Here is a 17,220-nt window from a genome sequence, read left to right as displayed (position 1 = left end):
TTTTTTTTTTTTTTAAACAAAAAGTGATGAGGCGCCAACGACGTGCCCAGGATGGTCCTAGGCTATGGGGAGTGAGCGGTGGAAACAAGGGAACCTGCGGGCAGGGGGCTTACAGGGCCTTTAATCCGTTTCTCTCCATCTTCCGCTGCTCCCTCTGCACCCCAGCTCTCCCCTGCCCTTCCAGAATTTGCTGTTCTTCCCTCTACCTCTCCTTGTTGTATCTCAAGGAATTTTTCTTCCGGAAGGTCCCATGGTAGGACTAAAAAGGCTACTTTTGTCCGACTACTAGAAAGTTGCAGTTAAAATGTCAATCTGATCTTGAAGAATGACACTAGTTTCAACTGTTAGGAGCCATGGACACCTCAACCAAAATTAGTTGATTAGCCTAATGCAGACAGCCGGATCCTCTGAGGTCACCTAGAGAAACTGTTATTTACCTACGTTGGCCTTTGTGCTGGACACTCATTTATTCAAGAACGTGTATGCGTGCATTCAGTGATTTATTGAGGACCTAGTCTGTGCTGGATGTCGTTCAGGACGAGCGCTGTCCAATAGATGGTGTTCTTCACAATGATGCAGAAGGACCCAACAGTACCTCATTTAACCCTTTCAATCCCCCTTCTAGGTGAATAAGACTATATAACAATTTGATAGATTGTTGAGGCTGAGAGACCATGCAGCTTGTCCAAGTACCTACAACTGGTAAGTTATAGAACCAAGATTTAACCCCCAGTTTGACTGACTCCTGAGCTGGTTCCCATTAACCTACAAGGCCAGCTTGGAGGCAAGGCTACCACAAAGAAGAAGGAGGTGAGGAAGGAGGAGTGGAATGGCTCTGGAGTGGAAACTTTTGAGTACTGGACTGAGAGTTGGGTGATGCTGTGTGTTATTGATGAAGTTTTATGACCTCTCTGGGCCCTCCTTAAAGGTTAAATGGAGAGTTCTGCTTGCTGGCTACAAAAGCCTCCTCCAGGTGTAACATGTAGATTAACACATAGGCTCTGGGGCCGGAAGAGCTGGGCTGGAAATCTACTTCCAGTACTTATTTGCTGTATGATCTTGGACAAGTCACTTAAGCTCTCTGGGCCTCAATTTTCTCATCTGGAAGATTGCTGCAATGGTTACTGCCTCACTGGGCAGATGAAAGGGTGAATGATTTCTGTTAAAGGTTAGGAAGGGTATCTAGCACAAAGTCACCACCCAGTTAATGTTAGCTGGTTCTTCTGTTATCCCAGCTCTAGCCTGCCGACTTCTCCGCCCAGGCCAGGGACATGGTGCCCTGCAGCCCAGGCCTATCTCGTGCCTGGCTCCTGCCCAGTCTAAGCCCTTTCTTTCCCAGAGCAATGAAAGACATTGTCTCTAGTCCTGATTGTGAAGGAACCAGGGATATCCCAGGAGTCTTGGAAACCAGTGGATTTTCAGTCAAAGCCTTTTTAACTGGCTCACCCACAAAGGGGATAGTATTGTATAGAATAGTTAGAAACTTTTCATCATCAAATGTACCTGCTTTCACAGAGGTTTTGTGCAAAGCTCAAAGCATTTTCTTCCTTAGTTCAGGTGGGCTAGACAAGAGTCCAAAGTCAGTGAGGACAGTATTGCATGGTGCCAAAGAGCAGGGGCTTTGTGTGGTGGTTGGTTGATCATCCTAGTGGTGGGAGGACCTTAGCTGTTTTGAGTTTCAATTTTCTTTATTTTAAAATGAGCTTAACAGCAGCATCTATCTCATGGTACGTTGGCAGAAATGAAATGACAAGCATTGAACATAGTGGCTAGCACATAGTAATCATAGGATGGATCCTGGCTATTATCATATTAACAGATCTCATGGGTTTTGTACTTTGGTGTTAGAGAGAACTATGTTTGAGTCTTTTGCTTTATCACCTACAAGCTGTGTGACCTTAGGCAAATCGATTACTATCTCTGAACCTTAGTTTTCTCAACTAAAAAATGGGAACAAAGTTACTATACGTACAGTCTGCCACAGACTGTCTTCCTAGATGGCAAGTAAGGTTCTGTTTGTTCACGTGCTTTGCAACTGTGAAGCGCTATGCCCATGCTGATCATTCTTGGTAGTTATTTTTCTCTCAAGGCTTTATATCCAGTCCTTTGGTGATCTGAGTTGCCTCAATCGTATTCATCTTTTTTACCAATGCTCAGCAAAATGCTTTGTGTGCCAGAAGTGCCCAGATTATTCAAGTGAGACGTCAGAGGGTCTCGTTTGGTCTCTGTCACATGCTGATACAACCTTAGACCAGTCATGTAATTTCTCTGACCTGTTTCCTTATCTCCAAAACAGGGATAGACTTACTGTTTGACTTGCTTACTCGTTGGGGTTGTTCAGAGTGATCAAAAGAGACAGAAAAATGTGTTGAACATCGTAAATCTTCACACAAGTATGAGGGAACATCCCCAAGCATTATTTCCAACATGCAGCTTGTCTCCCCTTTTCCCAACTCCCAGTCCTGCAAAGCAGTCCCATAGAACTACTTACGATTACCTGCACGGGTCTCTGCTGTTTCATGCCTCAGTGCCTTTCGCCTTTGCACAGCTTGATTTCTCTGCCTGGAATGCCCTTCCCCTCATTCTTCACCTGTACCCCTTACTCGCAGGATGCCTAAAAAACCTTACTCATTCTTCAAGGCCCAGCTCCAAGGGGTCTCCTCTCTCAAATCCTCTTGGACTCACCCAACCAGAGTCAATCACCCCGCCCCCCACCCCTTCTATAACCCACTGTACCAGTTCAGACTGCCAACATGTCTTTCATCACCTTGCATTACGACTATTGCTTCATCATTCATTTAAGGCAGCAATATAGCGCAGTGATGAAGCACATAGGCTCTGGAACCTGGGTTCCAATCCTGACCCTCACACTTTTAACTGATTGTATTAACTTTGGGAAGTAACTTACCCTCTCTGTGCCTCAGTTTCCCTACCTGTTCAGTAGGGATGATAATAATACCTCCCTCGTACAGTTGTTGTTGAGAGTCACTTTAAACATTCAGAATAGTGGCTAGTGCATAGTAGGTGCTCTGTAAATTTTAACTTTTACTAGTGTTTCTGTCTTTCTTATCTGACGGCAAAGACTGGGACTTCTCCTCAGTGCCTACAACAACCTGGCACACAGGAGGGGCTCAACAAACGATCGTTGAATGAATGGCTCAGAGAATTTCACGGACGATGAATTCTTGTGTCTCCATTCAGCCCTCTCCCTTCCCTACTGGGTCCTGCCTTCTCTCCAGTTTGCCTTAGAAATGGGTCTTGCAGCTTCTGCTTTCCATTCAGTACTTCCATCAGAGGTTCCCCCACCTCTTGTCCATCTTCCTACTTGGCTTTCTGACTCAGAGTCTTCTTCTCCCACCCCAGCCCAATGCCCTGCTTCAGACCCAGCCTGCTATCACGTTGTTCCCTCCATGCATCCTCTGCTTCTGATCCCTCTAGAATTTATATTTATATTCTCTACTGAATTAACTCAGAGGTCTTTAGCCAGGGCTTTCAATGTCCTCCAGTATTCAGGTCCCCCCCACCATGAATTTATCTTCTCAAGGAGAGCTTGGTTGGGCCCTTCTCTGAGCATGACAACATGCTCATCATCTTATCCATCCACCCATCTACCCACCCAACCATCCCTCTACTTATCTACCCACCCAAAGCACCCACATATCTGTCCACCCACCCGCCATCCATCTACCCATTTATCTATTATCTATACATCTTATCTGTCTACAAACCCACCCAAAGCACCCACATATCTGTCCACCCACCCGCCATCCATCTACCCATTTATCTATTATCTATCCATCTTATCTGTCTACACACCCACCCACATGCCCACCAACCACCTTTCCATCCATCTATCCATCCTTCTTTCCATCCATCCATCCATTTATCCACCAAAGCATTCAATTAATATTCACTATATACCTACCTCTCTCTAGTCATTACATGGCATACAGACTTGAACAAGAATAGCTGGTCCCCCATTTCTTGTAGTTTATAATCCATCTGGGGAAATTAGAAAACTGAACCACAATTTGTGGCAAAAGGTACTTTGTGTCATGTGGGCGCTCTGGCAGGTTTTAAATTAGAGTTCATGAATGAGCTTCAGGGATCTGTGACCTCTGCAAAATTGTAAGCAAAATTGGGTAGGTAAGAAGGTGTGCATGGTACCTATTTATATACATGTGCATTTTCAGGAGAGAGACTCCATGGCTCTCATTACATTCTCACAGGGGGTTGCCAGGAAGCACAAGAGGATGCATAAAAAGAAGGCTGGAGAAGAGATAGCCCTAGTTCAGGGCCTTGAAGCGGAGGAAAAGGAAAACTAAGGTTTATTTCAGACCCACTGTGTTATGGACGAATTGTTTGTGTTCCCTTACATTCATATGTTGAAGCCCTAACCCTCAAGGTGATAGCATTAGGAAGTAGGGTCTTTGGGAAGTAATTAGGTATAGATGAAGTCATGAGGGTGGATCTCCTTGTGATAGGATTAGTGATCTTATAAGAAGAGGAGGAGACATCAGAGCTTCCTCCCTATGTCATGTGAGGTTACAACAAGAAGGCAGCCATTTGCAAGCAAGAAAGAGGGTCCTCACCAGACCTGCCCATGTAGGCACCCAGACTTCCAAGCCTCCAGAATCATGAGAAACAGATGTCTGTTATTCAAGCCATCCAGTCTATGGTATTTTATTATAGTAGCCTGAGCTGACTAAGACACTGTATGCCACCACTTCTTCTAGTTTTGCACCCTTGGATATGCCCTTGTTTGGAATATAGGAATGGGAGAGAAATAAGGCAGAGGAAATGAGCCTTTCCCAAGCACTGGGCTAGGCAGTATCTTCTCATTTAATGCTTCCAGCAACCTTTCAAAATAGGTGTGTTATCCCTATTTTACAGAAGAGGAAGCTCAGAGAGGTAAGGCAAGGACCACAGTCACACTGTCATATGGGGGAGAGTGAGGATTTGAGTCCAGGTCACTGGGCTCTAGGGCCCAGGATCTCTGCCTCTCCCTGGCTTGTCTGCGGATCAAGCACGACACTGAGTGACTGAGTGCTTTAGAGCTGTAGAACCTGACTCAGGGTAAAAGAAGATGCTGTTATCTGTGCTTAGAGAAAGTTAAAAGAGTTTTACGAGCCTCAGGAATTGCTGTCATTAAATTTTCAACAACTTTTTCCTGTGGATCCTGCCCATGTAAAAGGTCAGCCAGTGTTGGTTCTAACCCAGGAGTGTTATCACAGCAGTTTCCAGGAACAAGGCTGGGCACGGGGCAGTCACTCAGCAAGCGCTTCTGGGTGGGTCTATTGGCAGAAAAGTGGCCTCAGCCCCCAACCAACCTCTGTGGCCCCCCTCTTCTGGGGGAGGGCAGCAGCCTGCTCCATCACAGCTGACAGAATAGATGTTGCCTCAAAACTGCCCCATTGCCTGGAGCCAGGGGCTTTGCCAGGAGGATATACAGTCTCTCAGGTCCAAGGGTTTCTGAAACTTCAAGAAAGCTTGTGTCCAGGCCAGCTGCCCACCCAGACTCTTCCCAAGCTGCCCAATATTCCACCATTCCCTCCCTGCACTGAAGGAGTTCAAACCCAGATTGAAAACCACTGGACTTCTTGCCAAAGGAGATTGAACTCAATGACCCCTAAGCTCCCTTCCGGTCTCATAAGGCTGGGATGAATTAAGGGAGAAAATGTTTTTTCAGCTAAAACTGTTTTCTCCTTGAAGGCAAGGACCATGTAATTTGTTGATTTGGCCTCATAACTAGATGTACCCTTCCCCTCCTCTCCGCCAGAGTCTGGGACATCACTGGCATTGCCCTGAATCACCCCCACTGCTTCCTCACTGGCCCCCCTGCACGCAGCTTGTCCCATCCTGGCCAGACTGACCTTTCTAAACAGATCTCCTTATATCTCTGGCCTTCTTATAATTCTTCAGTCGTTCCCCTTGCTGGATTACAAGACTGAAAGTTTTTACCAACCACTCTGCATTCCTAACTTAACCCCTTACACTCTGGGCCTTTGCACCTACTCTCTGGCCTGCCCTACACCTCCCCCACCTCATGTTCTTCTCATGGGCTGTTTTCCCTGCTCCTGGAACCCCCAGATTCCCTGATGCACTCCTCTTCAGTCCACGGCCTCAGCCACTAACACAGGGAACCAACCCTTCCCCTGAACCCCTAAATCTGGGTAGGTGGCCTTCTCTTTGCTCCTACAGTGCCTGCAGGCTTCCTCACTCTGTATTGCAATTTTCTGGTCCATTCTCTGTCTCTCCCACCAGCTGTAAGCTCCGGGCGGCCTGCATCTGTGTGTGCTTATTTACTGTATTCCCAGAGTCCAGCCCACAAGGCCGAAGACCCTCACTCCTAAGAGGTGCTTAACGAACACGTTTGCGTTCCATAGAGCAGGGCTTTACTTGGGGGCGAGGTCAGATTCCTCACCCCTGAGCTTGAGAGGCCTCGCTGCTGAGGGCCCCCAATGTGGAAACCATTAGCGCACCCTCCCCCTGCCCTTCACTGAATTTGCTCGGAAGAGGCAGGAGCTTTTGGAAGCACCTGAATCCGATTATAGAGCTTGGAACCAAAGCCAGGCGTAATTGGGCCGCCTCCCCCCGGCCCCCTCTTTGGTAGCCAGACGACCAGCATCCTGCCCCCTCAGGCACCCTGCCTGCCTCTCTGCCAACATGTTCTGGCTGTGACAGCACTGCCACCACTGAATGGGCAGCTGCGGTCACATTTAGAGAGGGTGAGGCAGAGACACTCACTTCAACTCTGACATTCAGTCCGTCTCTTGTGACTCAGGTTGCCACTTGCCCCTGGGGCTGCAGGGCGCAAGCAGGGCTGACCCTTTCATTAGATATCTGTGACATGGGAAAAGGTCAGACGAGTGGGCTGGGCTGCTGAGTCACTGGGTGTGAGTGTCCCTCCCCACCATTCTGCCATGGTGGCCTGCCCATCGCAAGGGGCACCCGTCTGCTCTTTGAAGCTGCTGTGATTTCTGGAATGGATTCAATGCAGGGCCTGTGGGGGAAGATGGACCTTGTCTGTCTCTGTAAAGGGAGATGCTGTAACATGGTTGGGAGGAGAGCCGGCTTTGGAGTCAGACGCACCTGGACTGGAATCCCATCTCTACAGCATTGGCAGATCTTCATTTATAGGGAGGCCACGATATTACCTAAGGCATAGTGCTGTTGTGAGAATTAATGAAATAGAGGATGTAAGAAACTTAGAAGAGTGCTTGGCAAACAGTAAACAGTCCATAAATGGTAAGTATTATTATTTGGACGCGCCGATCTCTCCGTGGATACTTGGTTCCTGGAGAACACGGCATCTCCGCGCTGTCACCACGCTCTTGGCCTCCACCTTCCCACATCCACAGTCACGTAGTCCTGGCTTGGGGCAATTGAGTTAAAATGGGAGCGAGCCTGGAAGAAATGAAAAGGAAGTAAAAGGCTAGTGACATTTAAAAAATTTTACTATCTCAAATGGACAAATCGTTTCCTCATGGTGTGTTGGTCCCAGTGGAAACCAGATGCATAGGTAGACCCGGGGCCACGCAGGCAGCCCAGCAAGCAGGGTGTTACCATGTCAGGCTTTTTGTCCCAGACAGCTAGAGAAAACAGAGTTTGTTAACTAGACCTCTGAAATACACACTCCTTTACCATTCACTGAATTCACGCCAAGGTTGTGAATTTGGCTTCTGGCTCAATATCCTCTTCCCCCTTCATCCAGTACTCTACTCCCGCAAACAGGGAAAACTTCAAAGTACTCTTTGGACGACGCGGAGAAGACCGAATTTGCGCAGCGTCGTTTGGCAAGCTGTTTAACCTCCCTTGTAACCTAGCTATCTTTAGCCTCCTCGATGCTATTTTGAAATGTCAAACGAGCAAATACTGCTTCCAGAATGGTTCTGATCTGGGATGTGACAGGATGCTTGGGGGTGGGGAGATGAGCAGGAGGTGGGGATGGGAAAGGAGCCTAATGGTAGAGGGTGAGATAATGCACCAGCTTTACACCTGCCAAGAGTCTCTCCCTTCTACTGGCTCAGCCACCTCCTCCAGGAAGCCAGCCCATTTAAGGGGCAGTGGGGCCATTGAGTCCCACCTGGGCCTAACCTAGAGGGATGTCTGCTTATCTGACTCTGGAGGCAGACCTGGATGTCATGTTAGCCAAAAGAGCAAACTGACTCTTGTGTACCTAGTCTAGTCTAAAAATATTTATTCATTCACTCACTTATTCATTCAGCAGGTATTTATTGAGTGGCAAGCACGTGCCAGGCATGGTACTAGGCATTACAATAGCTTGCAAAGGTTGATACCCATTGGAATCATCCAAGGAGTTGAATAAATGTAGCTTCTATGGCCCCACCCCCAAGAGTCAGTGCAGCAGGTTTGATGCAGATCTGGGAGTCTGCATTTTGGTTAAGCACCCAGGCATTCTGCTGCAGGTAGTCCAGGGTATGAGAACCCCCGTCTAGCTTGTAGCAACGTCTATTTCCTAAGCACCTCCCCAGGACCGAAAGCTAGGAGCATTGAAATACATGTTACAGCTCCAGACCTTGAAGAACTCACCGTTCACAGTCTCCAGAAAGAGACAGACAGCACCATTTCAGGGTGCTAAGTTCTCTGAAGGCAGATGTACCAGGTGCATTAGGCCCCATCGAGGAGGTAACTAGCCATCGGGGAGATGGTGGGGGGTGGGCGGGGAGCTCTATAAAGCAGGTGATATTTGAGCTGGGTCTTGAAGCACGAGTTTTTCAGACAGGAAAAGAGTGGATACAGATTATACTTTTCAGAGATATATTCACCATGATATATCTCCCGTCCCACGTGCTCCTCTCACAATGGGACTGGCATGCCTCACATGGGGAAGTAGGGGGTTCTGTGTTCCCTGCTCTTGAATCTGGGTGGCAGCCTGTGACTGCTTCCACCCAGAGAGGGCAGAGAAGCAATGCATATGACTTCTGAGGCCAGGTCACCCAAATGCAATACAACTTCTCCTTGGTTCTTTCTCTCTTGGGATACATGCCTCGGGAGCCCTGAGCTGACTGGTAAGAAGTCTGGCTACCCTGAAGCTGCCATGCTGTAGACACCACGTGGAAAAGCCACACACATTAGAAGGAGATGCCCAGGAGCCCACCTTTGGCTAATTCCAGCCCCCAGGCTTCATGGCACCCAGCTGACACTGAGTGAAGCAGAGGTGAACTGTTTCCTCTCAGCCAGCCTAAATTGCAGATCCGGGGGCAAAATAAAGATTTTTGTGGTTTTAAAGCATTATGCGTGGGGCACTTTGTTATGCAGCATTATATACCTGAAACAGGCTGTAAGGGTTTCAGGAAGAGGATACAATAATAGGTGCAGGGGTTTCAGGAGGTGAAAGAGTGTCTAAAATATTTTTGCAGTTTGAAGAGATTCAATATCCTCATGTAGAATTTCGAGGTCTCGATTCACTACAGACCGACGTGTGCAATTAGCCACCACTGTGTTTGCCGAGGGCTGAGGTCGAAGCTTTTGCCCCAGGCCACGTGATCCACAAATCTGGCGTTCCCCCCACAAGTTGACGTACATGGTTTTAACTGTCCTGTCTTCGTTGTGATGTAATTTTAAGGCTGTCGGTGGCACCTTCTCAATTCCTAGGAAGAGATTTATTGGGTGTTAAAACTGAAGTGATGCAGGTGTCATTTCATCTAAGTGCCTCTCAGATCTTACTGTGCCTGGTGCAGAGCAGGCCAGCAACAAATGTTGACTGAATATTTGAGTGAGGCTGATGTGTGAGGGGCAACGTCAGAAGCAGGGCCTGCATCTCTGACTCGTGGGATCACAAAATCGTGGGCATGGGAGCGGTCTTCACAGGTCACCCTCCCAATAAGCCTGCCCATAGCAAGGACTCTGAAACCCATTCCCACCTGTTAGGAAGTTCTTTCTTCATTTGGGTCCAAATCTTCTTCCCTGAGAGGCAGACGAAGCAGATAATATATAACATCCAGTCCACGAGGGAGGAAATTGAAGCTCAGGGAAACCACACAGCCTCTGTGTGATATCAGCTAGACGCAGCCCCCAGGGTTGAATTAAGTCTGGTGCCTTCCCATTCCCACAGTCTCTACGCCCCTCGAACATACCAGGAGCCCACCGCCTCTGCACCTTTGCCTTGCTATTTCCTCCACCTGAAATGTCCTCCCCATCCTCTCTGTTTGTCTGAATCTTTCTCTGAAGTCCCTGCTCTAACCCTAACTCCCCAGGAAGTCTCTCCTGGTCCACACAGCTGGCAGGGGTCTTCAATGGCTTCACCTCCCTGTGGGTCTTCCCTTCCTGACTGCTTACCTGGAGATGTTTGCTTAGCCAGCTCCCCAGATTACACAGGGTCATTAACAAGAATTGTAATAACAATAAGAATTGTAAATTACTAAATTTCCCTTTAAAAGATTTCCCTCTTTTTTTAATCTGTTGTACAGATAATATAAAATTGATTATTAATGCATTGCTTAGAAAAATGTGAATACTTAGTACATTTCTTGCTAAATTTTATTTCAGGGGTTGGTCTACAAACGGGTCCCTATGTAATAGGTTTTCCTCAGAGTTTAAGGCTGTTCTTCAATCTGTTTGCGTATGCTTCCTATATGTAAATCAAAAGCCCTTAGTTCATTGAATATATGAAACGTGACTGGAGTTTTTAAATCTATAAATAAACTGAGTTGCTTTCTCCTTGATTTGCTCTGCTTGCTTTCAGACAAAAATTGATGGGATTTGCGGTTATAGAAGATTTTACCCTCACATAGTTGATATCCTATTAAAAAGCAAACTTGTGCTATTCCTGTAACAATGTGGATTGTAAATTTTCTCACTTTTTTTTTCTTTTTTTGGAGTGGTATTATTTAATAAAATCAAACAAGAAAGAGACAAAAATCAGGCTCATGAACTTCTTGGTATTGACACAACAGATCCTAACTTTCCCAAGTGTCATTGAAACAGCTCCCTTACTTTTACTTATTTATTTAACATTTTTAAAAATTGAGATACAATTGGCATATAACATTGTATTGGTTTTAGGTGTACAACATGATGATTTGAGATATGTATATATATATATATATATATATATAAAACACATTAATTTTCCTTTAATGAATCTATTATCTATCTATCATCTGTCATCTATTACCTATCTATCTCAGTTATCTGTCTCTCCTACTGGCTGAACTCTGACTGATTCAATCACCTTTCACAAGACCTCTGTCCCCCCCAGCCTTCCTTCTCCAGTTTTGCAGCCTTAGTTCCACAAATGTTCCTTGCACAGTGGCTTGGCTGAGTCCCTTCACCACGCCAGCCTCCTTCCAAACGTGCTACATTTCTATGCCTGTCCTTACAGTTTATCCTTCCAGCAAGTATTCTTTGCATTCTTGCTGCATGCCAGGGGGCATCTGGGACCACAACGCAGAGCAAGACTCACCAGTGCCTGCCTTCATGGAGTTTGACCATTAATTCTAAGGCTACATTCCTGGGAGGGTGTAGACCAGATCTTCAGACACTGGAGGAGGAAAGCTGTTTAGCTGTTTGACTAGCAGAACCGTAACCCCGCCACAACCACCACTCAGTGCTGAGAAGAAGCAAGCTCTTCTTTTTTTTTTTTTTAACATATTTATTGGAGTATAATTGCTTTACAGTGGTGTGCGAGTTTCTGCTGTACAGCAAAGTTAATCAGCTATACATATACATACATCTTCACATCCCCTCCTTCTTGCGTCTCCCTCCCACCGTCCCTATCCCACCCCTCTAGGTGGACACAAAGTACCGAGCTGATCTCCCTGAAGCAAGCTCTTCTTGCTCTGAGAATTTAATGAACGTTGTTTGATGACAAGGCTGGACGACTGCCAGGCATTTGAAAATTAGTCATTCCATATAATCCTCATGGTGATCCTAAGATGTAGACAGGAGATTGCACAGCTTGTATCTGCAGAGCCAAGCATTGTTCACAAGTGTGTGAGACCAAAAGGCCCCTTATGGCTGAACATCAACACGTGGCCTTTTCTCCCATGAGGCTCCCAGGGAAGGAGCCAGTTGTCATCCATTTGGGGCCCAAGTTCTTTTCCAGGCGCTCTCATCCCTGTAGCTCTAATTTTACCATGACCTTTTGTGCTCAGTTCAGCCAAGTACAGGAAAGAACTCTGTGCTCTTCAAAGGCTCAACAAGGCAAATTGCTTGGATAGGAATAAATTACAAATTATACTGAGAACAATCCTTTCTGTAGTTACCAGTCTGAGTCTTTGATATATGATGGAACATGAACATGGACTACCGTTCTCTGCCAGGGCCGTGGACTTTCAGAAGAGCAATGGAGTAGAGGAAGGGAACTTGTGATTGTAAGCACCCACATGGGCCAGCATGTGCAAACAACAATGACAAAAACAATAATTAATAAATATCAACTGTGTATTTAGTGTGTGCCAGGCACTGTTCTAAGCGCTTTACATATATTAACTTATTTAATCTTCTTAACAACCCCATGAGTTGAGTACTGTCATTATCCCCATTTTATAGATAAGGAAAATGGTTTAGTAACTTCCTTAAGTGATATAGTTGATAAGTGGCCACGTTGGGATTTGAACCCAGGCAGTCTTGTTCCAGTCCTGTCCTGTGCTCTTATCAAAGGCATGGTGGGCTCTCAAATACTTAATCTCATTTAGTCCTAATAGTCCTGTATATCAAGTGTTACCTCAGCCCTGCTAATGGTCCCACAGCAAATACCTTATTCTAATAACTTGTCAGTCTCTTCCCTTACTCAGTAAGCTTCTGGGAGGGCAGGGACCATATCTGTCTTTTTCACTCTTGGGTGTCCAGTGCCTAGCATAGTGTCTGAATCACATAGTAGGCTATTGATAAACATGAAAGGACAAAAGGACACACACATTTTACAAATGAGGCGACCCAAATAAACCATCCAAGATCAAACTGGTAATGAGTTGATAGAACTGAAATTGAAATCCAGGTTTCCATGATGTTGAATTCTTAACTTTCTTTCCATCACACGTTTTTCTCTGAAAACATCCAGGTCCCAGAACAGGGCTTGGCACATAGTAGGTACTCAATAAAATGTGTACCTATTGCCCAAATTTCCCAGCACCCCATCCCTCCACCCTTTTATTTTAGGGTTCTGTCTTTTCCATGATGCTAACAACATAGTCAAGACATATTCACCATGCTCACCCAGCCCTCCCACCCTGTGATCTCTACCTGCCCCTCAGCAGCCCATCACATTTATATCATGTCTTGTACATCCCCAATCCCTTTTGGAAATGCCTGCTTTTTGAGCTTGTACCACCCTTCAAAGTAATGTGGCTCACTTACATAATACGAATGCTTTTTCTTTCACTCTGAATTTCTCAAATTTTTATTTGATTTCTTGGAATCCATGTGCTTATAAATGGGGGGGGGGATTTTCCTAGTAAGGCATCAAATGGAGAGAATTCCTTGAATTTTTAAGAGGGAAGACTTGTATCACAGGAAGTATGGCAGCTTCCTGAATTAAGTGGGTCATTTCAGACACAAAGGTTACAATTGGAGAATCTCAGGCAAATGATAAAGTCATGCTAGAGAAGTTAAAATTCTTGGGGTTAGAGGTAATTTGAACTGATTGAATGAGCACTCAGCTAACGAGGCAGTGACTTCTAATGAAATGAGCTATAGACCCAGGTCCTAGGTTGTTTGTTCATTCTTTCATACATCCATCCATCCACCCATCCAGGGAGAAATGTTCCAGGCAGACAGACAGCATATTCATTGACCCAGCAGTAAGAAGGATATTCTATATGGGAAAAGATAAAGATGTTCCATATAAATGGATGAGTTCAAAGGAGGAAAGACAGAGATGAAGCTTGTCTGTTAAGCAGAAGCCAGCTCTTAAAGATCTTGTAAGCCTCACCCTGAAGTTTGTCCTTTAGGAAAACTAAAGAGATGTAGACAAGGGAGTGCTTATGTTAATTCATCAATTTGTTTTGAAAATACTTTGAATATTTTGGGAACATATTTGGAGCTCTACACGTATTCCTTGTGTTTCAGTGATCCTGAGGTTGCCAGGCAGGGCTAGGACTTAACTTCATTTCTAACCCGTATTATGACCCCGACAAGTTACTTCCTATTTCGGATCCTTAGTTTTCTCATCCATAAAAAAAGAAAAAGGAAAGCAAGGGGATTGGCAAGTTGAGCCTGCTGAATAGTTTTCCTTTGCTGAACTGTTCCCAGAGGGTCAACCAGCCTTCACTAGGTGTGATTAATAAATTATAAAAGATAAATAGAGTGCCTTGAAAGATTTTATGTTTCTTATTTAAATTTTACCTGTCTTTACAGCCTGCTGGGAAGCCTGTCATTTCAACCCTTAGCAATAAAACAGCCCTGCACGAATAAAGAAAAAATAAATCAGAAGCCAGTATGCTTTTAAACTCACTAAATGAAAGCCCAGCATGCGTGCTGCCTCCTTCCAAATTAATCACTGGGTTAAATGTGAGATGCACACCCCAAATCAATAGCTGGTGAGATCTCCTGCCTGTGCCTCAGGAAAATTCCACTTCCTTTCTGATGTTGTCACTTGAAATGTCAGGAAGTTTCCACTCATCACCCACCCTTGCAAAGGCCACCATCACCATACTTCGCATTTCCTGGCTGCCTTTCTTCAAAGGAATCAAGGCATCTTGCAGAGGGAACCCACTCATTGTCACAGACTCTCCTGGAACTTGAAAGAAGGGCTGTGTACAGAGAGGAGAGGTGTGGAGATGACTGCTTTAGACAGAAGAAAACCAAAGCATAAAGAAGCCCATGTTTTGATAGGGCGAGAGAGAGTCATGGACATATACACACTAACAAACGTAGTAAGGTAGATAGCTGGGGGGAAGCAGCCGAAAGGCACAGGGATATTAGCTCGGTGCCTTGTGACAGCCTGGAGGGGTGGGATGGGGAGAGTGGGAGGGAGGGAGACGCAAGAGGGAAGACATATGGGAACATATGTGTATGTATAGCTGATTCACTTTGTTATAAAGCAGAAACTAACACACCATTGTAAAGCAATTATACCCCAATAAAGATGTTTAAAAAAAAAAAAAAAGAAGCCCATGTTTTGTTCAAAAGTCCCAATGAGACAAGACTCATATACTCCCATGGATGGCAACATAGCATAGTGGGAAGAATACGGGTTTAGGAGTTTGAGAGATATGGATTTAAATCTTGCCCCTAAAACCACTTCACGCTTTACCTTTCTTAGCTATAAAACAGAAGAAATAAAAATACTATATATTACTAGCTGTGTTAACCTTGGGCAAGTTGCATAACCTCTCTGTGTCTGAGTGTTTTCATTTGTACGTGAGGTCATAAAGGTTAAATGTCCAGCATATTGTCACTGCTCAGTACATGATAATAATGGGATATTTTCACCTCTAGATCAAGGCTACATATACTTTCTCTACTCTTGAAGATTCGACCCTGCCATTACCTTCTCCAGTAGCCTCCAGATTGGGTTAGGTCCCTTTGCTGTGCTATTATAATAATACTGATAGTAATTTGAAAAACCACCATTTATTGATCACTTACTACATGACAGGTTCTAAGCCCTTTATTTGAATTAACTCGTGGTCCTCATAATAATCCTACTAAGTAAGGGAAGCTATGTTCTGCATTTTACAGATGAAGACACTGAGGCACACAGAGTTGACGTCACCTGCCTGAGATGTCATCAATGGGAAGCAAGAGAGCTGACCTGTCTCCCAGAGCACCTGGGTTCTACTCTTTTGTGATTTAACCATATGACCATGACAATCCCCTTTACGTGGCTTTCATCTCCACTGGATGTCAGGCTCCCCCTGAAACAGGGACTGAGTCTTATCCATTTTTGTATTCCCAAAGTCTAGCACAGAGTAGGTGCCCCTTGACTTTGAAATGAAATGCAATTGACTCTTCATACAAAGGCAATTGACTACGACTGTTTAATACCAAGGGCTCTAGATTGAGAAGGTGACTTCCCAGGTCAGTATAATGCAGAGCTAGACATCATCTCACACAGAAGGGATGCAGCCAGACTGGGACAAAGCAAAGACAAAAGCCGTGCAGATGAGTCAACGGAAAAGCAATTTAAAAAAACCAACCCCAAATACAAACCTCCACATAAAACTCTTCCTTTAGCCACACAAGTGAAAGACCCTCAATAGGTGCTCAGTGAGGATGGTCTGGAAGTTGCCCTCAAGACCTCAGTGAATGGTGTGCATGGTTGATAAACACAATGATGTCAGATAAACTCCAAAGGGGAAAACTTTTTGGAGTTCTAATTCCAGAGTGTTGTCTCAGTCATTGTTAACAAATTCTTGCCTCACTGTCATATGGTCTTGAGTTGAAAAACTTAATGGGGTGTTGTTAGAAATGGATCTCAGGACTGAGTGGAACCCATTGCAGTCAAGATTCTGATGCTAACAGTGATGGCACAAAAGAAGAAAAAGATATGTCCTGTAAACATATAGAAAGGTGCTCATTTGCACTAAATCATCAAAGAAATTCAAACTAAGTAGTGAGATTTTTTTCAAGGTTTGCAAAAGTTAAAAAGATCAACAATATCCAGGGTCCATGAGATTCTGAGGAAATGGGTAGATTATATCCAGTTAGTGGGAGTCTAAGTTTGGAGTCTCCACCAAAATCCTATTTCCAGGACTCTACCACACAGACTTACCAGCGCATTGCTCACAAATATATTTTCAAGCAAATTCACTCCAGCATCATTTGTAACAGTGAAAAACCAGAAGCTTCCAAAGTAGGGAAATGGCTTTAAAAATGATGGTGTATTCATAGAATGGAATGGAAAGATGTGTTGAAATGGAAAGATGACCAGATTCTAAAAAATGAACGCTTGTCTCTGCAGGAGCCCTCTGGCAGTCTAGCTGTGATTCTTTGTTCTGATTTGTCCATGGTGGTACCACACCAGATATATAGCTAAGTGATTATAGGACTAGGGACAGGAAGGGAAGGAGCAGATGGGACTTTTTCCCCCCATTTATATCTGTAGCTTCCTCCCTTCCTTCCTTCCTTCCTTCCTTTCATCCTTTCTTCTTTCAGTGTAATGAACATGCATCTGGGTATCGATATTACTTTGTTTTTGGTAAGGTTCTGGTGCCCAGTAAGGCAAAGCCAGACTTGTGATGAGGTTTAGTTCAATCTGGTGAACTATGTGTTACACTATAATAAAAGTATGGACAAAGCCCCATGCTAATA

At 45.0% G+C, this 17,220-nt stretch overlaps 1 long non-coding RNA gene across 1 annotated transcript in view; it reads left to right on the top strand.

Annotated features, from left to right (window-relative positions):
- Nucleotides 1-14,846, top strand: part of LOC112407064 (uncharacterized) — a 141,416-nt gene extending 126,570 nt beyond the window's left edge. Inside the window, exon 6 of the long non-coding RNA XR_003004661.1 lies at nt 14,323-14,846. This is a non-coding gene — a long non-coding RNA (uncharacterized LOC112407064). The remainder of the gene's footprint in view (nt 1-14,322) is intronic.
- The last annotated feature ends 2,374 nt before the right edge of the window (nt 14,847-17,220 follow it).

This window comes from Neophocaena asiaeorientalis, unplaced genomic scaffold, assembly GCF_003031525.2.
Source record: "Neophocaena asiaeorientalis asiaeorientalis breed wild unplaced genomic scaffold, Neophocaena_asiaeorientalis_V1.1 scaffold205, whole genome shotgun sequence".
Classification (NCBI taxonomy): Eukaryota; Metazoa; Chordata; class Mammalia; order Artiodactyla; family Phocoenidae; genus Neophocaena; species Neophocaena asiaeorientalis.
This window is presented reverse-complemented; position numbering and strand designations above follow the sequence as displayed.